The sequence below is a fragment of the Nannobrachium achirus genome, assembly GCF_963921795.1.
Source record: "Nannobrachium achirus genome assembly, chromosome: 8".
In the NCBI taxonomy this organism is placed as follows: domain Eukaryota; kingdom Metazoa; phylum Chordata; class Actinopteri; order Myctophiformes; family Myctophidae; genus Nannobrachium; species Nannobrachium achirus.
This window is the reverse complement of record NC_137817.1, coordinates 27,411,090-27,434,592: the sequence shown is the minus strand read 5'-3', so window position 1 is coordinate 27,434,592 and position 23,503 is coordinate 27,411,090. Positions and strand designations below refer to the sequence as shown.

Sequence of the window (23,503 nt, the reverse complement as noted above, 5' to 3'; positions counted from 1 at the left end):
AGAATCGAACCCAGGCCGTCGGATTACCTGCTAACCGTCCCTCACTACTGGTAGAGCTAACCAGGCAGCTGGCCAACTTTTTTTTTTTTTTTTTTGCTTGGTTTTAACTTGGACCATGCGAACTAGGGGGGGCTTAATATTTACTATTCTGTCCATAATGGCACATAACTCGGTAACGGCATAAACCGCGGCGGTGAAAAATACTATGCCTAAACCAAAACCTAACCCTAACCTCAGTAAAACTATGCCTAAACCTAACCCAAACACTAACCCTAACCTCTGTAAAATTATGCCTAAACCTAACCCTAAAACCTAACCGTAAAACTAAAATGTCGGGGGTGGCACCTTCGTCTCAGTAGCGTCCTCAGTAAGAGCGCATGGCTAGAATTCCCAACCTGGTAGTCTCGAATCCCAGCGTGAGTAGGACTTTTTTTCCCCCTCTGAACGTGTGTTGGCGAATGCGCATTGCAATGATAAGACCAAGGCTGATAACGGGTCTCCCAGCTCCTGGGAACTGGTAGTCAGACTACTGAGGGAAGACAACGGTGATAACAGACCCATCCCAAAGGATGATAATGCATGTATAAGGTGGTCAAAGAGATTTCTTTAGGGAGCATTGTTTTAGCCGTCTGAATATAATAAAATAAAAACAAAAAAACAAAAATAAGCAATCACCAAAAATCTGCTTACGTGAGCAGAACACTACATAATATATCTGCTTTAACCAACAAGTTACAAATTCCTCAAAGGTTTCTGGTTTTGGTTAACTATATGAACATTTTGTTAATTTTTGTTGTCACGTCTTGTGGCCCTCAACTTCAAGTAATTTGTGTGCCCCTGCTTAATCTAGTTACCCCAGACATGCTACAACAACACGCAGCAGATCTACAATACTATATTAAGAAACATACGGCCCAGAGTGGTGTTTGGTCTCCACAATTTATTCACCAAAGATTACATTCACCCGCATTTGGGTTTTTGTAGCAGTGTCTTGACTGCAAATGCAGTAGGCGGTGGGTGTTAATTAACCCTTAGTTAACCCTGAGTGAGTCCCACCCAAAAATTCTCCATTTTAAAAAGTAGCCTACATTTTATTCTTATCAGATTATCGGTTGGTCAACCATTAACAAGCTTTGGTTAACGGTTGCGAAAAACATTCAAAGTGGTCATTCATTTTACATTGGAATATGTCCTGTGTTCTAGGGGCAAGATTTGGGCAGCGGGCCGCTGTTTGAATATCACTGGGCTATGGAGTCACCAAAATCAGGGAGTATTATATTCTCAATAAGTGTCATGGCAAACATGGCAGTCTAGCCAGTAATCATCAAGATATCCTGTTTGGTAAGTGTTTGACTGATTTACAGTACAGTACTGTAGCACTGCCATTCCTTTAGAGACCCACCACTAGTGTTATTCAGATGCAGAGTGTAGATGTGTGTATTCTTTTTTTTACACATTTTACATGCAGTGTGTTGAACTTAACTGGACGCATGCAATTGGTGGTGATGACATAAGAGTATACCGGTACATTGATTCTACCTGTTTCATTTCAACCGGTCCCTCCCCATGTTGGAACCAGAATGCAGCTCAGTCCCTCCGGAGTCTGACAATATTAATACTGAAAGAGTATTGATTTAATTCATCCTATAGTTCAGCCGAGTATCTATGGTGAGTTACCGTATATGAAGAATGTGTCAAACCATTCAACTTCAGTTAAAGGGATCATGAAAACAATAATTAGCCTATAAATGTTGACAATGCAACACCGTCCTGCTATTGAGCAAATCTGTGCGTTCTCTTTGATATACTGAAAATTGTGGCATGCACAAACTATCCATTAAAGACAGGAATATTACATTACAGATCACATTAATTAAGGTGTGATATGTAAAGGAATAATGCATATCTTCTCAATTGGGAGAATCGAGGTGAAAATGATAAGATCTTTGAAGAAAACAGAGAATTAGTGGAGGAAGAATGAGCCATACCACCCGAGAGCCTTTTCTCAGTTTCAGCTGACTGCACCAAATAATGGAAAGCAGTGTCTTGATGAATGGTTAGAGAGCATTCAAGCACACCAGTGCAGAATAAACTTTAAACTGTAGGCAGGAGTAAAAAATAAAACAAATAACAAAAAATAAAAAGATAAATAGCTCAAGAAATGGCCAATGACTATTCATTGCCGCACAGTATAAAATAAAGTGTCCAGAACATTCACTATGGCTCATTCACTATGTCAGATTATTAAATGACTTGGTAGAATGCTTGATTCAGATTCTCACTGAATTCAGATGTAATTCTGGATAAATGACCGCTGAGCTCAATAACAGACCTACTGTATGTCTAATCAAAGGCTCAGTGCACCTGGCTGCGCTTGATTTTGTGCTGTATCCAGGGGCGTCAACTGGGTATGGCAGGGGTATGCAGCTGCCATACCCTGGGTCCAGGGGGGAAAATAAAGGTGACTTTTAAATATAAATCCATGAATGTCTCTTTGTCTATCTGTGCTGGTTATTATGTTGTTAAATTACAGTAAAATAACTACAAATGCAACATTTAACATAATGGTCACTTTAACAAGGTATTATGATTATATTCTCCACACTTGTATTCTCCCCATCTTGACAGAATGGTATATTCCCAGGTTCCACAGGTCAGCTGCACAGCAATGCATTATTGTTAATAGTGGCACGTTTACTAACATGCCAAGTTTAGCTGGAAAAACCGTTCCAGGCTGCCATATCCAGCCCAAGAAACCATAGAAACGGGGATAAAAATAAAATGTACTTAAAATAAATGTATCATGTCTGCTGCTAATACCTTAGCTTTTTCTGAACTGACGCCACTGGCTGTATCCAATATGGCAGTTATGAACAGTACAGTACACATATACACAATGCCATTTACAGCTAAAAATAATTCTCTCAAGGATGTTTTTTAAACACTGAGTCATAAAAAAAGAATGTTTTTGAAAACATTTCAAGCGAAAAAAGAGACAATGCAGTAACCAGAAAATGCTTTCTATTTGATCACACTTCCTGTTGTTTTCCAAGGCGACCGTGTTGCACTGGACGGCTGACCGTGCCTGGCATAAATGAATGGAAATCTACATCCATGACTGGATCACAGATCCATGATCAATACCTGGGTCATGTATATATAGATCTGATATAATTTGGAAATAAACTAATAATGTATTTACTTAAATTTATCATTATGATGCCCAGTATTCATCATAACATGGATACAGGGTATTATATCGAGTAACCGTCAACACATTTGACAACAAATAATTACAGATCATAATGCAGATCTATGGTGTCAGGGGCATCACACGGGGGGGGGGGGGGGGGGGGGAGTGGGACTGAGTTACTAGGGCCCAACAAAATATTTTGAGATGGGATACATCAGGAAACGTTTAAAAAAACTGATGCACACATTTTCACAATTCTTAAAAAATAGCAGATCTACAAGCTTGCAACGCGGCACTCGGTGCCGCACTGTAAACGTATATATCTGCTATTTTTCAATAGTTAAAGCAATAATGTGTAATAATCCTTATGAAGAACATTCATGTAGCCTGACACTCAGCCTGAATTGACATTTCGTTTCACTCCATTATTCAGTCTGAACGTGCTTTCATCCACAGCAGTTTCTGGGATGGGCGTTGCCAAAGAGGCAGTCTTCTGCGATTGGTTCACCGCCTGACCAATCACAACAGTAGCAAAGCAAATGACGTAGTGTTGTTATGTGGCTGGATAGTGGCTAGCCTGTTGCTTGCTACTTGCAAACCAAAGAAGCAGGCAGAATAGGTGCGCTACAAACTAAATCAACCAGAACATACGGTAACATGTCTGCTACTGATGTTTCATAGCGAGATCGATACGATAACGATCGCATGTTACCGCGGCGGGCAACGCGATGTTTATGTTTGGGAATGTGTGGTACAGTCCGGCGGCGGCACTGGGTTACTTGGAATCGCACATGAGTTCTGGGAAAACCCCACCCACGCTGCTCATAAGCCCAGACGTCATCGAGTTGAAGCGACGCTGATTCGCCGTACGGGTTTCCAAACGAGGAAAACCTCTTCAATGAGAGCACTTCCAGACCCCTGAATCGCCGAAACACATTTTTAAAGGGGTGTGGCTAGTGATTCAGGGTCTGGAACCAGGCTAACATTCATGGGGAGCCCGCAGTGAATCCTTGTAACCAGGGCCCAGAATTTGGTATGACACCCCAGGATCTAAATGGTGTATATATTGCATTGTGAAATGGATAGCCAAACAAACTAGTAGTGGAGATCATGTCCAGAGTAGAATCTACGTACTGCAAGCTCTCATTATTTGACTAAATGGAAATTATAAAGATCTGTTTCTGTTTGTTTTCTCAAATTCCAGATTAATCTGCTGTAGCCGTTTGTTACACCAACATAATACATTGCAAATTGAAACATTAATTACAACATTAATTAATCAAAAATCATCCTGTGCCAAAGCTCCAGTGCATCAAATTGTCTTATTGTTGAAAGTGTCATGGTTAACTTGGCTCTGCAAATGCTGAGATATGCAGAAAGCTGGAAAGATAAGCGAAACCTCTCATCTCCAACACCCCTTATCAATAATACAACAGCAAATATTGTAACAGCAGCTCTCATTACTAATCACTAGAGTGCCTTACATAGCACTTCACTTCAAATCGTTCATCACAGCTTATTTTGAACTCAATATAGAACAGTGGTTCGCCTATTTTCACTACATCTTAATTATAATTATTTTTTTTATTCATGTAATTTCGTTCATTTGTTTTTGTTTTAAAATGTATACAATTATTAAAAAATCTGTTGAAATATATATATATTAAATGTAGGAAAAAGAAATGGGGATTTTGACTTGCGTTGTGGCCCATGAAAATTGGTCCGTGGGAAACAGTAATACAGAAAGCAGGACCAGCACTATAATATACTAACCAAGACAGACTTTACTTCCTAGAACAATTTACTGTTGGACAGCCAAGAGGTCTTATGTAGGCAAATGCATGCACAGGGACCTTCAGAGGGGATACAATGCGGTCTTGTATGCAGCTGCTTGCTCATGGACCCTCATAGGGGACACAATGTGGCTACTTCAAAAATAGGACATTGGACATTTGAAAACCAGCTACTGCCTTTCTGGAAAAGGTCCTCAACCAGACTTCCAAGGGCAGAGGATGAAAAAGCACAGCATGCTATGGCATATTTCTGAGGGAATGTTACAATTTCATGCAGGATATTCAATTCTTAAATGGACTATAGAAACCCTTCAAACATGCAAGGCATTTCTTAGCTAATTGCCCTGCAAACTGCGTGAATAGGTCAAGACCACAATGGTCTTCTAGAAAAGAAGCAGCAAAGAGCAAAGTTTGTGTACTTTTTGGAATCTGCTGAGAGAAACAAACATAGTTCTGTAAACAATATTTGGAGACATTCAGGATCTAGTGAATCATGAAGATAGTGTCAAGGCTATAAAATTAAACAAAAGCCCAAGTCACAACTTAGAAGAAGCAGTTTTGCTTCCCCACTAGCAGCCCCAGCAACACTCAACTAAAAACCAGGCTGACAGGCCAAGCATTCCAGCAGGAAATGTTCTGTCTGCATTTCAACAACCATGCATGTTTTGTAATGGAGAACATACAATGGTGCTTTGAAATTGAAAGAAGTTGAAAAACCAGGCTAATAAGGAGAAAGACAAAAAGGACTTTGTTTTGGGTGTCATGGAAAAGGCCATGAATAAGGACTGTGAACTATGACTTGTCAAATATGCCAACAAAACAATGCAGAGCAATAGAGAGAGTAATGCAAGATTTACGAACTTAGAATTAAGGTTCATGTCGCCTTTTTTGTGCCCTTTTTTGACTTCCATTATAAAAAAAATTAAATAAAACATACAGAAAGTGAAAAAAGATGAATTGCAGGTACTCATTTTTGTTGTCACGACAATATGCACAAGAAATGTGATGCTGATCCAGCGGTTTGCAAGATATAGCTACAAACACAAAGACAGACAGACTCACAGACCCATAATGTCTTCCATTTCAACAGGTTCTCACCCCTATTGCGTCATACAACTGACGCGATCTTAAATACCGAATGCTTCTCACCATAGACGCGGACGGATTGCCTAATGTCTCAAGGGTTAGACGCATTGGGTGGTCTAAGAAGAAAGAAAAAAAAGTAGTTCCTGATGCGGGATTCGATACGCTCTGAAGGCTTCTTGGTTTACCAGCCACCCGTCGCTACCGTTCACGCCACTATAAACGACGGAGCGGCGCCGTCTCAGGCGGCGATGACCCCCGTGAGTCGCCACCGAGGCGAGCGATAGCGAGCCGAGTTGCCGCGACGAGCGGTGGGAACGCCGCATGAGCCGACTCAGCCGCGTTACCGAATTACGTGCCGTTATGGACAGAATAGTAAATCTTGACCAGGGGACTGCTTCCGCCTCCGAATGTGGCTCAAAGAAGGGACTACGTTATCATTCCACGTTTTGTCAAAGATAAAAGCACAAAAAAAAAGGTACTTCCCAGTCACTCTGGTTAGCTCAGTCGGTAGAGCGTGAAGATACAAATCCAGGGACCGGGGTTCGATTCCCCGTGACGGCCGTCTGTGAAAAATATTCCAGTAAACACATGTCGGCGCATGCGTACTAAGACTCTGTCTCGTCCAAAAACTCTCCGTCTCCGTCGCACCCTAGACGCAATAGTCACTCCCAAAGGAAAGAAAGACACGGCGTCGGGAGGGTGAAGCAAAGGGGGTGAGAATGGGTTGTCCATTTACAAATCTTCACAGCTTTGTGAAGTGAATAATAATAATAATAAGGGTAATAATAATTATATATATATATATATATATATATATATATATATATATATATATATATATACATACATACATACATACGACTAGTAGGTTGCAGTAATGCAACCCTAAGGATGCAAGCTGTCATTAAAATCAAAAGAAAACTGCTGTTATCTTCTGGGACACGCGCCCCTGCACGCGTACATGACTCGTGGACAGAGAAGGATGTTGATGTTTTACAAACACTCTGCAATAAGCATTCACCTTTTGAGAGTGCAGTGCATGTGCAGTGCACACACACACACACACACACACACACACACACACACACACACACACACACACACACACACACACACACACACACACACACACACACACACACACACACAGCTAGGTTTGTGCAGAGTGGAGTTACTGTATGGTGCTGACTGAGTAGTGCTGGACAGGTGAGCTCTGTCCATGGTTCTGAACTGTAAGCTGTCCTTGGACAATCTGTACACTGAAAAAGATGCACCTCTTATATGTAGTGGGAATTTGTGTGAACTGTTTGTTTGTTTGTCTTACAAGACAGATTTGAACACAATGTAATATCTCTTCTGCTTAACCCATTTAGACCTGAGGACCTGATTCTACATGTCTTCTAAATCTAACAGTTTTCTGAAAACATTGCTACTGTATATCTGTGGTGCTCAAACCTTTTCATGTCAAGAACCCTGAGAATGAATGGCTTGGACCCCCATCTGAAAAGATTGTTCCAGAGAGGGACCCCCAGAAGGAAAGATTTGCGTTACAAATGTTTGCTTTAGATTTGCACAAATCAATAATAGCAGATCTACAAGCTCATGGCTGCTTGTATATCTGCAATTTTTTATAGCTAAAGTATAAAATAATGGTTACAGTGGTTAAAATCTAAAGTGAGTGACGCGGATGCTTTCCAGTTCTAAATGGGTTGAAAAACTTAAAAGAAATTAAATAAAAATCATGTCACAAAAAAAGGAATGACCTTGATACTGTTGGTCAACGAGGTGTGCCTCAGATTAAGGTTTTCAATGTGTCTGAAGCGTGGAGGTCAGCATTGCTGAACTTTAAGTGGGCATCAACCAGTAGGAAATAACTAAGCATGGTGGTTGAGCCTACCTGGCAGACATTTTTCTTGTAGTTTTCTTCCAATGAGCCAACCACTCCAAAGCCACAAGTCAAACGAACTGACTGAAAACCGGGACAGCCCTGAACTCGTAAAACAGCGCTGGAAATTGACACGTCTGACAACTCGGTATGCGTTGGCTACAATGCAGACATGTGGCCATACCCTATGGAGACCAAGGGTAGATGAGTGACAACCAGAGTGTGGCGTTGGGAGAAACAGAGTGGACTGAAACAGAGGGGTAGGGGCTAGAATGCTAAATCTGAGTGGGATTTTCAGCAAACACCTTTAAAGTCAAGTTTTCTGACCTAAATTAACTTCTTGTAAAGGAGTATAATAATATGTGACATTTAAAGGGTGTCAAGGATTTCAAAATTCATGCATTCAAAAAAGTATAGTATTAGATATTGTACATGAAAGAAAAGATTCTCCCGAAACCGCCACAGAAATGGTTGATGTGGGATTTAGCTTATGGGCAAGCAATGGGTTAAGTAAGGTTGGGGATTTGTACAATGGTATGGTTAGGATGACATTCAAACACAATTTTAAGTGTAGAAGTTTTGCTGCATCAACTGCACCAACCCTCTCTACTCAGCAGGAAGAAATATCAAATGATTTGCATAGAAAAGGAAGCATTTCTTCTTTGTACAACATGTTGGTTTCTAGCTCCACTGAGTCCTCTCTGTGCCGGCTGAACGCCTGCAGGGAGGAAATATAGGAGGAGGTCTTTTTGGAAGAGTGGGGTACCGCGGGTACCGTATGTTTTTGACAAGGTGTACCAGTGGGAAGTGCCACATGGGATGGGGAGAGCTGGCTTGTTTTAAAAGACACTGGCTTATTATCGTAATTCCCCTTGTTTATTGCTGTGTATTGCACAATGCAGCTTTTGAACCTCCATTTTATGATTTTCTTTGTCAATTTGTGAATCTGTTCATTTTATTCCAACTAGACCTTACCCGTTCGAATATATGTGCTGCAAAATATGTGTGTGCAGAGTGTGGGTTATGGGGAAAGTAACTGTAACTGCATGGTGCGTGTGTGAGAATATGTGGGAGCATCATAATGTAAGGAGCAGCCCATGGAGGAGTGTATATTTATGATTGATACAAATAATTTAACAGCAAAATTAGGTGAATAGAAGTATGAGGATGTATTTGCTCCACATCATTTTTCTATACCCGTTGGAAGATGAGACACACATCACCCGTTGCATGCGTGACCCATGCAGAGAGAGAGAGAGAGAGAGAGAGAGAGAGAGAGAGAGAGAGAGAGAGAGAGAGAGAGAGAGAGAGAGAGAGAGAGAGACTGCAACATTCCTAACTGTGAGAGAGGTGTGTGTGGGCCGGGGGCTACAGATCCCATGGCCTGGAGGAACGGACCGTAACCCTGACAACAGGCTGTAGAGCTGTAGAGTGAAGAAACGCTAATAAATAGCTAGAATTTGGGACAAATGAAATTCGGGCTCCGTCACCATGTGTATAATGCTAATGGTCAATGCCATGTTCAATTTGAGATCAGTCGCTGAAGTGAGTGAATAGATAATGCATTTTGTGACTGACTGACCTCCTACTGACTGACCACTGACTGACTGCTCTCCCTAATTATAGTATGGAAGGCACAATAGACCATGTTTTGACAAATAGGTGCATTTTGTGAGCAAAAAAAAATAAGTATCCACACTGACAAGCGCACTTTGCATCGACCGTGCAAATGGACCTGCTAATCTGCTTGCTATGACAACACATATGATCTCAAACAACAACTATAGAGTTTTAAGTAGAAACAGAGAACCAAATGGCCCAGATTCGTGTATCAGTGACACCCATATAAATCCTGACGTTTTTATGTGGTCCCATGCTGCAATGGTGTTTTTACACAAGGGGCCCTATTTTGGGGAAAAGGGTGAACACAGTCAGCGGCAAGGTGGATAGGATGTTGCAACAAATCTTTGGTATTTCTGGGACCAGAGAATGAAGTAGTAAATGAAGCGCAGTGGCAAGATGGGTTGGATTTCATCTCAAGCCAGACAACTATTCCACAATCTTTGAATGCTATTGTACATTGAGTCTGAACTAAATACGCCTCTTTAAATATCTTTAAAATTTTCTGCTAAGCAGCAAGCTATATACTGTAGTAGGCCTACTGTATATGCTTTGACTAATTTGCAGTAGGACAAATACAATTATGTTACTTTAATTGCCCCTCTTACCTGAAACAGTATTTGGTTCAATCTACTTCATCATATCCACTTAGGCACTTGCAATATCCTTACTTTGATGTACCAAAAATAACTAAGGAGGTTGGACGAAGGTCTTTCATACATAAAGCTCCATCTGATTGGAATGATCTTCCTCTATCTCTTAGATCTATTTCATCGCTTGGTCGCTTCAAGACTTCCCTATATTCTCATCTTGAATCAACTTGTATGTGTTTCTAATTTGACTACCTACACTCATTGCTGATGTACCGGTATTTGTACTGTGCCTCTTATTGCTCATCAGCTGATGATGTGGTGGGTGATGGGGTGGGTGGGTGGGTGAGGGTGAGCAAGCTATCTGTGCTATCTTGTATGTACGTATATCTGCTGTTCATGTTCTTTTGTATGTCATGTTTTTATGGGTCCCTCTTGAAAATGAGATGCTGCATCTCAAGGGGCTATCCCTTCAATAAAATCTCACAAATACGCGACTGTAAAGATGAAACGGAAGTGGGGGAGGGCGCCGGGGCAGGTCATCCGCTTTACTCCCTTTGCATTTTCAGCTCTCCCGTTGCACAGACTGTTTTGGCAGATGCATTTCTAAAATTGTGTGAGTCAACAGTCTGGCTCGAGAGACTAGGTTGGATTAGGCTTAATATATTGTCAGTGGGTGTGATGCCGGTGGATTCAATCACCTTTAAGAGCAGTGTGTTGTGCTCAGTGCAACGGTGTAATGGTAGTTTGCACAGTGCCGTGGAATTAGAGCCTCAAAATGTAATTCCTCCCAAGAGCAAACTGATGTCCTTGTGTGGGAGGTGCAGAGTCATCAACAGCTATTCTATGGCACCTCAAACAGGCCGCCAAGATGAGTTGAAAAATTACAGTAGCCCCTAAGGAAATAAAAAATGCAGTTAAATGCAGTTAATTGCTACATCTGGCACTGGTTCTGTGAGAAGTGTTTCTCCGTTTAAGAAACGCTTCAATGATGTTTGGTGACAAGCTAAACAGAACTGGCTTTGTGTAATAATCTGTAGTTGACCAATCAGTAAAGCCTGTTATTAAAAAGAAATGTATGTCATTTGTTCAATATACTTACGTATACTCCACTAGCACTACATCTCAAAGGCAAATATTGTACATTACTACACTACAATTATTTATGAACTTAGTTTACAAGTTACTTAGTAGATCTTGATATACATTGACCAATTAAGCCCTAATGTATACTTCAAACATTCGAACATAGCTGATTTACAAAATCACAAAGCATTGCACAGCTAGAGCTTGTAGATCTGATATGTTTTAGAAAAAATGTGAGTACTTCTACTTTGGGTACTTTATGGGCTACTTTTGTACTTTTACTCAAGAAAGTTTTGAATACAGGATTGTTACTTTTACTTGAGTAATACATAAGTACTTCTTCCATCACAATACATTTTGTGTGATTTTGGAGACTAATCTGTGCACCTCACTAACAGTATATGCCGATTGACTTGGTTCAAGCAGGGGGGTGGCTGACGGTGCAAATTGTGATCTTCGTTGACACCAAAATTGCAGTGTGCTGCTTTAAGTGACACACCCCCTTGAGTATACCTCTCCTCCCACATTGTGCATGGTGAGTCTCCAAAATATCAAACACACTCAAGCAAGGAAAATACATTTTACGCCCTACCCAGCCCGAACACGTCAATATTAAGTCCATATATATGGGCATTCCGAGATGATGCCCTGTTAGGGCAACCACGATTAATATGATTCATTTTATGCCCATATATGGAGATCCCTGATGTCATCAATATTAAGCCCATATCTGGGGATGCCCATATATGGATATATTGTGTCAGTCTCATGTGGTCTATGAAGTGAAACATCTACCGTATTCCATATTTGGGAAAATACAGACATTTTAGCCACATTTTGTCCAACCTAAACAACCAACCAGGTCTGTGCATTCTCTTGGTCAAAGTCGATCCCATGCCAAAGCGCCAGCGCTCGCCCAGCAGTCTGCTGTCACCCAGTGGATGCGTGCACGCACCCATGTGCACTCGCCCATGTGCGCAACCTTGCCCTTTAGGGCCCTTAGAGCGTCTTACTGGTATCTACTGTATGCAGCAGTCTACTATGGAGGAAGTGAACAGATATTGAATGAAGGAGCTTACAGAGAAAAACTCAAAGGCGCCCCCTGTAAGAGGCAATGGTAGCGCCCCTGGAGAAGGCCAGGAATAAAGGTGAATAGCTCAAGAAAGATAACAATGTATCAGGTCAGAGAATTCAGTAATAGAAGAGCCACTTGGTTTAGTAGGATGGTATACTAAAATAAACAAGGCGGGCTGTCGAAAAAAGAGGCCAGGTGCTCAAATGAGCAGATTTCACCAAATGAGACAGCGGCTGCGGTACATATATAATTGCGGTTGCTACTCCACCATGGCCATAAAGTGATGATTTCTGTAAACAAGGGTGGTGGTGGTGGTGATGATGGGAGGGGGCTCATTAAGGGGCTAAAATCCTTGCTTTTCAGCCATGTCTCAGTGAGCAGGAAAATATCAATATTATTTAACATCAGTTTTGGTTTAATGACACATTGTAAAGTTTGACAACACATTGCGGCACTATGATAGACAGGCTGCAATGGAAGTTTTAATTTGCTCTGTTCGTTTCTACTCTGTGCCACCACCTCATACACAGTTTGGTGAGATAATTGTGGGGAAAAACAGGAAGATACATTTGCTGAGATCAGAAGAGTTGCCCACAGTTATAAGTACACATCTCTCTGAAGTCAGAATACAACACTCTATCCAACTGAACATTTATTGTCTCTGCTGGTGATATCTTCAAGAAAGAGACAAGGAAGGTTTTTTTCCCTTATGTGACATGTGCAGTGGTGGAAAAAGTACTCAATACTGCAATGTAGAAATACTCTGTTGCAAGTAAAAGTCTGGAATTCAAAATGTATTTGAATAAAAGTATGAAAGTATTGGCATCAAAAAGTATGTAAAGTACCAAAAGTAAAACTACAAAACGTTTGAAAATAGAAGATCTACAAGCTCACAATGTGTTGTGATGCGACGCGTTGTGAGCTTGTAGATCGGCTATTTTCAAATAGCCTACAGTAGGTATAAAATAGGGCTAAAGTAAATGCATGTTTTATAATATTTTTTGTTTATTTGTTGATTTAAACGGATCCCCGTTAGCTGACACCGTCAGCTAGTCTTCCTGGGGTCCAAGACATTAAAATACATTAGCACAAATATATAATATATCACAAAGTATTACAAAGAAATACATAAACAGCAAAAATACATTATACAAAAGTATCACATAAAAATAAAATACCAACATGTATACAACAAATTTAAAAAGTAAGAAAATTTGCTATTTTATGTTTTAAGTATGCATAAGAAGACGAAGTTTCCCTTTAAAACAGGCTTTTTCTCTGGTGTTACAGAGTTCATTTGGAAGACTATTCCATATAGCATAATGGATCTATAAAAAGCAGCTCTCTTCATAGAATTAGACTTAGGATGTGGAAACGTGATCTGTCCGTCACTTGCTGCACGAGTGAAATATGTATGAATTTCTGAACATCAAGTTATATTCTTATAAAGAAATGTAGGTGTGTGGGTGTTAATGACTCTGTGAAAAATTTAAGTAAACTAGCAGAAAGTTCTTTGACCATTGACCAAGCAAGACGTTCATACATATCTTTCACACTAGTTCTATAAGAACAACCCAGAACCAGTCAGGCAGCCTTATTTTGTGCAACTTGCAATTTTTGAAGCAGAACATTAGATACTGATGACCATACTACTAAGCAGTAATCCAAATGACATACCGTAAAATAGGGTGACCATATTCTGAAAATCCAAAAAGAGGACACACACACGCACGCGCACACACACACACACACACACACACACACACACACACACACACACACACACACACACACACACACACACACACACACACACACACACACACACACACACACACACACACACACACACACACACACACACACACACATATATAGGCTTCTATATCTTTTTTTCTTTTCTTTTTTCCCCAAAATAATTTATAGTACTAGTTTACAGCTCAATTATGTTATTGCCAGACCCATGAAATGGGTAGGCCTACATAAGCAAATGTCGGTCTGTCTGTCCGGGTTTTCTATATAAAGGGTATATATGATGATGACATGATGATGACATGCCTACAAAAGGCATGATGTCATAAATGATGATGACAGACAGGGGGTCTGGCACAACCAGGTTGACCTGGTCTAGTTAGTTATGTAGGCCTATTCATTTTTGAGGGGGTTCCAATTGGACCCTTTACAAATCTATAGGCTAGAGAATGAGATCCACTGATAAAGTATGCCTTTTGACTCCTGTATGAACGTTCAGCTTTGTAACGAGAGGTAACCCAAACCGCCGTTCTGCTTTACAAGGTTGTACAAAAGATTCTGTCAATTTAGTTAGCGGAAGAGCTCTCACCTCGCACAGACTGTCTTGTAGACTACTTTGCAGTGTTGATATGGGCTTGAAGCAGAATAATTTTTATTTGTAAATGCCTAAATAGACACAGAAGAGTACCAGCTATGCTGGCAGAACGCTCTGCTTCTCATTGTTGGTCACTGGCACTTTGTGTGCATTTCATCAGTGAAACAGCATTAATTGCGTTAGCAGAGCGATGCTGCCGACTGCCGAGCTCGCGCTGCTCTGCCTCTGATCTGAAAGCGAGACAGGCTGAGGGAGGGGCGTGTATCAAAACAGCGGCGCAGTTCGGCCAGTGGGGAACGAGAGGGGCGTCTCCACTGGCCGAACTGCGCCGCTGTTTTGATACACGCGAGGGAGGGATCGCAGCGCAGGCAGAGAGTAGTATGAATAATACACGTTCCGGGGTTAGGGGTGGAAACTCGCCTCTCACAGTGTGTTTCCAAACGAACCATTGAACGTGCATTGTAAATGCTCGTGCTTTAACTGTGATATGCGCGAAACCCCGGACATTTGAAGGAATTTATAAAACCCCCCGGACAGGCCGGACAGCCCCCTAAAAGAGGACATGTCCGGGCAAAAGAGGACGTATGGTCACCCTACGTAAAACCAATGAGCACACAACTTGACGAAACAGATTTGATGTTAAAAACGGTAAACACTGTTTTAGAAATATTCAGAATAAGTTTGTTATTTTTTTTATACACTCATATATTATGCTAAACTCACTAGACAGAACTTGATTGAGCTCCAAACATGTGGGGGCTGCATAATACAGAGTTGAATCATCAGCATACATTGTTAGATTAGCCCTACTGATGCATACAGCATATCATTTGTAAAAATAGAAGGGGTCCTAGGCAGCTTCCTTGTGGAACTCCACAGCACAGGGCCTTACTACTTGATAAGGCACCATTAAAATATACTTTCTGTGACCTAGCAGAGCGATAACATCTAAACCACAGGATAGCAGAGGACTTAAAACAGTAACTAGAAAGTTTGGAAATTAAAATGTCATGATCGATCAGATTAAAAGCAGCACTAAAATCAAGCAACACTGTGCCTACAAGCTTTGAGTTATCAATTATATTTAATACATAGTATATAATATATAATAATAAATATTAAATAATATTATATTTTATACCTGCAAGGTAACTAGTAACTAAAGTTTTCAAATAATTGTACTAGTGGAGTAAAAGTACAATATTTGGATCTAAGATGCAGTGGAGTAGAAGTAAAAGTATTGGCAATTAGAAATGCTCAAGTAAACTACAAATACCTCAAAATTGTACTCTACTCAAGTACAGTACTTAAGTAAATGTACTTAGTTACTTTACACCACTGGACATGTGTCTCTTCTGTGGAAGGCAAGCCTACTGGTTACAGTGTGGAGATCAAAGACTACGAGGCCATTAACTGAAGCTAAGCCCCAACCAGGAAGGAACGTGTCCCATTCCTATACCCTTAAAGTTGTGCTTTGGTGACTAATGGCACTGAAAGCCCCGTGCTCCTCAGGTGTTACTGCTGTGCTGTCTGACATACTTCCAGCTAGAGGACCATCGGGAGAAGCAGGCATCGATGACAGGGTGATGGGAGACTAGGAGGCTATATACCGCTCAACTGGAGCTAATAAGCTCCAACCAGTTACCCTGCTGTGCTGTGCCGGATTTCTGTCCTTCCGCGGTGAATTGCCAATGCAGGGCAGTGGGCGACATTGCCATGGCTGTTCACAGTGGGGGGAAATGACACTGTTTGCTCTGTGATAGCATTTATAGACATATCTGCTTTTATAACTAACTGGCCTAGCTTCTGTTTGGAGTGGGGTGCCAAGAGATCCTTATATACAGTAACTGTGGCATAAAACCCTAGGATGATTTTTATAATTTGATTTCTTCTATAGGTTCAAAACATGACAGGCTGGTAAGCAAAACAGCTGCAGCTAATGAAATTCATAATGGGTGGGTTAGATTTACAGTAGTAGTCAACAGTCAATGCTTGAACACTGGTGCACCTACGTAAATCTAACACACTCTTTATTAATTCTATGAGCTGCAGCTGCGTTGTTTAAAGATGGGGTGCCATGATTTTTCCCCCCTTACAACATAATCATCAGGTATTATGATTATACTGAGAGAATATACTAACCCTTTTTCCAAAAAAGTGTACAAAAAAATCTTAGTCTTAAAATTATGTTTTTATGTGGCCACACCCACCTGTTCATTAAGTATGCCTAGTTGTCAGGTTGGTGGTGACCCAGCTGAAGTTAGCCACACCCACAGATGTTGTTGATGGTGAAAAGAGATGGGGATGATATTATGATGTCATTATATCCCTTTGATTCAGAGGCTTTCATCTTTCAGGAAGTAACCAGAAATACACAGGGAGGGAAGACATATTTGCATATTATAACCACACCAGGGGGTCTATTAGAGTAATGTTAACTCCATAGACAACTACAAAACTATGGCACCACCTCTTTAGATCAGCATGTACTGTACTAAGACCAGGGTTAAGAGCTGGTCACACACACACACACACACACACACACACACACACACGTACACGCACGCACACGCGCACACACACACACACACACACACACACACACACACACACACACACACACACACACACACACACACACACACACACACACACACACACACACACACACACACACACACACACACACACACACACGCACACACGCACACACGCGCACGCACACACGCACACACGCGCACGCACACACAGTCACACACACACACACACGCACACAAACACACACACGCATAAAGATGCTATAAAATATTAAATTGTTAATATTACTACTCAAACAAATGCACATTTTGAATAATATTAACACGCTTGATGCAAAGCCTGCATGAATATGGGAGCGGTTGAATTCCTTTGATGTTACCTTTCATTTTTAATTAAGTTAGTCATGGAAATTCCACACAGAAAAAGCTGAGGTTGTCATTACTTTTACTCAGATCAGTAATGAACTATTTCACCCTCTTTCATATCCCATTTAGACCTGACATTAAAATACACATTCAGACAGTGCAGAGAATGTAAATCGAACATTGATGCAGAGCATTGCAGACAGAATTGGGCTGCAGCTGATATACTGATATTAGTTTTAAGATGTGAACATGGTCTAGTTGGTTGGCAAAAATCTGATTATCTCCTCTTACGCTTTCCTTCTTTTTAACCATTATTTGGATTTTAATCACACAATCTGATGCAATTTCCGTTTGTACCATTTTGCAGTATATTGTGTTGGGATGTGTTTTAAATGGTTTACAGTTTAATAATAATAATAATCAAAATAATAATAGCTCAGCTTTATACAGCATAGCGCTTTTCTAAGTACCCAAAGTCACTTTACATAAGCGAAAGGAGGAACCAACTCTAAAATACCAAAACAAAAGAGACAAAAGCGCTAGATTAAAAACGATAAAAATGTAAGGGTTGGGGAGACAGCCTAACTAGACCTCAACTGGAAAAGGCTATCTTGAAGAGGTGTTTCGAGTGTGGTTTTAAGGGATTCTGTGAGAGGGTGTTAAGCAGTATAAACAGGGGCAGTGGTGTAACTAAGTAACTAATTACATTTACTTAAGTACTGTACTTAAGTACAGTTTTGAGGTATTTGTACTTTACTTGAGTATGTCCAATTTCCAATACTTTTACTTCTACTACACTATAATTCAGATATGAATATTGTACTTTTACTCCACTACATTTATTTGAAAACTTTAGTTACTAGTTACTTTGCAGATATAAATTATAATATTATAAAACATACACATTGACCACTTTAGCCCTATTTTATACCATGGCTATTTGAAAATAGCCGATCTACAAGCTCACAACGCGCCGTGATGAGCTTGTAGATCTGCTTTTTTCAAACATTTCAAACTTTTGGTACTTTTGTTACATTTTGATGCTAATACTTTTTTACTACTCAAGTACATTTTGAATTCCGGACTTTTACTTGTAACTTAGTATTTCTACATTGCAGTATCAATACTTTTAATTAAGTAAAACGTGGGTACTTTTTCCACCACTGAACAGGGATAGGCCTATTTGCATCATGTTGAGATTACCCAAATAGCACAGTCAAATCCAGAGTGTCCGTTTAACTGTGAGAGAGTACAAAATAACCGAATGGACTTATTTGTACTCTCTCACAGTTAAACATTTTGCACACTTGTGGAGTTACAAATTGATACAGTGTGTATAGGTTGATCTAAAAAGTACAAAAATAAACAGGCTACTTTTTAACATTGAGCGGATTGCAGAGCCTTATGAAACCTGTTTCACAGGAAATAACCAAGACAGAACGACATGCCTGGCGGCTTTACCCTGCATCAAACAGGACATTTGGCGGTTGTTACCGAACAGCACCTGAGCACGAGTGAAACGAGTGGTGCTGAGCACTAGCCTCCCCTGTGAGTTGCCATTGATGGGGAGGGAGGTGGAGAATGTGGGCGGGGGTGAGGGGGTGGATGTGGAGTTGGCAGTAAATATCCCTGCAGGGAAAACTCCTCAGCGTGGTTTCACTGCTGTACGCAAAAAGACGAGGGATGGAAAAGTGGTAAGCAATATGTCAGCTTTAAAGGGGAAGACCACCCATTTTCAATATTGAACTACCGGTATGTCATTAATATACCTTAGAGGAGTTGTGTGGACATAAAAAAAAGTTCCCCCTCTTCTGTGTTGCCTAGAACTGGAGGATTGATTTTAGGATTTGTATTGTAAAGTACAATGTGTGATGTCATCACATTGGGCTGGAAATGGGGCCTCTAGGTCAGGGGTTTTCAAAGTGGGACAGCATTCCAGGGGTGCTGCGAGATAATTTGATAATAGTTGGAATTTAATAGTTGGAATTTAATTGGACACTTAAAAAAATATTTAGTGTCATTTTAAACTTGGAGTACAAACATATTTTAAGTCAGTTCTAACCAAAATGGCTATTATCTCAACGTTTTCCTCGCAACATAATCGCTAAAATATGGTATAAATATAAGGTATAGAGAATATAGAGATCTCCATACACAGCTAGTATGACCATGAAAGGGACACAGGCAGACAGACAGATACAGAGATCTCCAAAATGGGCAAGAAAGGGACACAGACAGACAGGCGTTTACAACAGGCATACTCTGACAATATACCAGGGTGAGGCATGCGTTTCCTATTTGCATCTTTCCCGACTAGGCCGCGGTGCCCAACGGCCACTGTTCTAGTAGGATAAAGTGGTTAAACTGATTTAGATTAGGTAATTTAGTTGAGGATCACCTGGGACCCCTTCAAGGACCCCTGTAGGTCCCTGAACCCCACCTTGAGAACCTCTGCTCTAGGTAAAACTGAAAATAGCGGAAATGACATTCAACTGGGTGTACTGTAAGATGTCTTATGTGTCATCATATTCTAGTTTACCAATGAAACCTGAAGCCTGCTAACATACAGGCCGATAAGGGCTTTGACTAATAAGAATACAAAAGGATAGATGCCCGACTTTACAAAGCTTTTTTTCTTTTTTCAATTACCATAAGTATGGATTTCCTTTATAGCCGCTTGAAGCAATTAGGTGTAAATAAATGATACTAGCTAACGCATACGTTAAAAGGTTATTTGCAAAGTGGACTGGAAAAAGAGACAAGACTTGTAGTACAGTATATGAGAATGTGCTTCTCCTAAAGAACACTGCTTCATTTATACATAGATTAACACATCTCGATTCATAATCATACACTAATTTGTTGTAAATTTCAAAAGGTTTCCCAGACTGAAGACAGGCCAATTTGAAATAGTAATCATAGTGCCACATACTATACGGTATCAGTACCATTAACTCAACTCTCAAGTCAACATGGTCACATCGGTTCCACATTCCATGATAGGTTTGATGAGACCACTGTTTCGGCACAGTGGCGCAGACCGTGCATTCCGGCGTGCACAAAGGTGCGAGTGTCTGCTCATCGCTACTTTCAGACTATGTTGAGCTGTGTGCTGTTTTAATTATTTACAGTATGTAATCCTTTGGTAGCTTGTATGGACATTTATTTCACCCATTCTTTTACACTTGTGAACTTGTGATGTGACAAATAAAGTGAAACTAAAGTTGCAGATAACTTTAGCTTTAGTTACTGATTTTATGAATAGCCTACTGGGACTACGACTTAGGCTGTACCATACTATACTGTAACTCTCTAGTGAGTCAGTAAGTCACTTGTCTTATCAATAATCAATAACGTAATATGATTTTTAGGAGTAATAGTGAATACAAAATTTAATAAACGTTGTGGTCACAAGTCACAGCGTAGCTAGGGAAGTCTCAATGGGGAAATGGTCTAAATGGAAATGGATTAATTCTACAAACTCCCTAAACAATCCCAGCTGAAGTGCCCTTGAACAAGGCACTTAGCCCCCAGCCACTGCAGCAGAGCAGCTCTGTCAGCACAGCACCAGGGGAAGAATGACAGTAAAATCCTGTTCATTTCTTCATTTGTAACTCAGATGTGTTTTAAATGGTGTACAGTCCAAAGCAGTGGTTCTCAACCTTTTCCGGATCATCGCCCACTCGAACATTTCAAAATCATTATCCCCAACCATGCCGCCCCCAAAGCCCACTCATCTGATCACTTAACACAGCAACCGAATGGTAGCCGCGTGGCAGACTTGGAACAATATACGAAACATTTTTAAGCTGGGCCACCAGCTTCGGTAATCAGCTCATTTTCTTTGACGACCATTGATTACCTCTTCTGGATAGGCTATTCATGCCACATGGTAGAGCTAAGGGCCAATCGCAGGACAGTACCCCAGGAGTGCCCTTCTAGACAATGGGGGGAAAGAACTGGGCCAATAGCAGTTACCGCTCCTCCAGGCTATGGGGAAAATTAGCTGTTGGAAAAAGTACTCAAATGTTTTACTTAAGTAAAAGTATCGTAAAAGTATCAATACTGCACTGTAGATGTACTCAGTTAAGGGGATTGCACACGGTACGCGGTCACCGCCTGCTAGTAATTCATTTTCAATGAGTGGCGGGCGGCTATTTCGTCCGCGCAGCGAAGTTTAGAGGCGGCGAGGCGAGCGGGCGCAGTCCCGTGAAAATCCCCGCGAGCGTGCTCGTTTGTGCATGCGTACGCGGGCGGTGAGAGATGGATTGTGTTCATCTTTGTGAAATACCGCGCAGCGTTTACTCAAAGAGCGAGTGTGTTTGTGTATCACCGCGGCGCGGTCCTCGCAGATCCAAGCGGGAGCCCCGGCGGCAACCGCTGTCCGTCTGTAGAGCGCCTTACAGAGATGGGAAGTAACGAAGTACAAATACTTTGTTACTGTAACAAAGTACTTTTTTCAGTACTTTGTACTTTACTGAGTAGTTATTTGTCTGAGTACTTTTTACTTTTATCCGTTACATTTTAACACAAGTATCTGTACTTTTACTCTGCTACATTTTCAAAACAGGCTCGTTACTTTGGTTTTAATGGTATATAGCCTATTAATGTTTGGAGCATATCTGAATTATCTGATGCGCATCTGATAGGCACACACAGTCGCACGCACGCACGCACACACACACAGGCACACACGCAGAGCCCCGATCCGCTCAGCAGCAGCAGCAGCAGCAGCAAGCAAGTTCCCAAAAGTTCTTTTTTCGCCAACAGACAACTCTCTCTGCTTTCCTCTTACCTGCAGCCTGCAGGACATCCTCGACATGTTCCCAAATAAATAAGTCCTTATTTAAACAGTAGGCCTACACAGCTTCCAATTCCAAACACAGCCTTTGTGATCATTAATCCACCCGTACCGCTGGATTAAGAATTGACGTCTTTTCTCTTTTTGTCTTTCCAGGTGTAGCCTATTACAACTCGTTAAGCCTCGTCCGAACGTTTTAAAGTGCACTGATCAATAGAGAGAAGTGTAACATTGTAAGTCTCTGTAGAGAGGTTAAACAACTTGAAGCAGTAACATGGGGTATTTTTTTGCTTTGCATATACTTGAAGGCATCAGACTAATGACATAAGGTACATTTCTCACCTTAAACAATGAAATGCAGACATGCACGTACTGCTATGTGTTTGAATAGGGAAACCTTATTTATTTATTTTAGCTTTTATTAAAAAATATTAAAATAAGATTTTGTTTGATAATATAAGTTTTGCCATAATCATGCAGCTTTATTACAATGACACAGCTATAACAGCAATGTTTAAAAATGTTATAGATTACAGTAGTAGACCTATAATCTATAATTATTTTTAAATTCATATTATTTTTGTATCCATATCATGATATTAGACTGGATAATTATCGTCTGTGATTTGGGATATTGTACTACATATAGTCCAAGTCCAAGTCTTATTTGTCCTTTTTTTTAATAAGACAAAACGGACTCGAACCCCCTAGGACTTGGACTTGACTTGGACACTTTAGGTGGACTTGACTACAACACTATAGCACATTCTCACAATGACATCATAAACATATTAACTAGTATTGTAAGATTACTTTTTAAAATGACAGTAGGCTACCCCTTAGATGACAGTCCTACTTCAATATCAAAGAGATGCCACTTACAGCAATTCACAGCCGTCTACTGCAGATTTCATCCCACAATAGTCAGTCAGTTATATGTTCACTTTGTCACGCTCATTCAAAGCATTATGGTAACATTGTTAAACGTCCCCGCCTTTTTAACCCAAATGTGACCAGCTTATGTATTGACAATGTGTCAATTCTTGTTTTTTTTATCTAAAAGAAAAAGAAAAAAAAAACCTTTTGTCAATTATTTGGGGGCCCACTTGCAATATCCTCACAGC

The 23,503-nt window shown here is 40.6% G+C and overlaps 1 protein-coding gene across 1 annotated transcript in view; it reads right to left on the bottom strand.

The window, feature by feature from the left end:
- cadm2b (cell adhesion molecule 2b) overlaps positions 1-23,503 on the bottom strand; it is a gene marked incomplete at both ends in the record, with an annotated part of 202,725 nt that overhangs the window by 59,053 nt on the left and 120,169 nt on the right. The window lies entirely within an intron of this gene.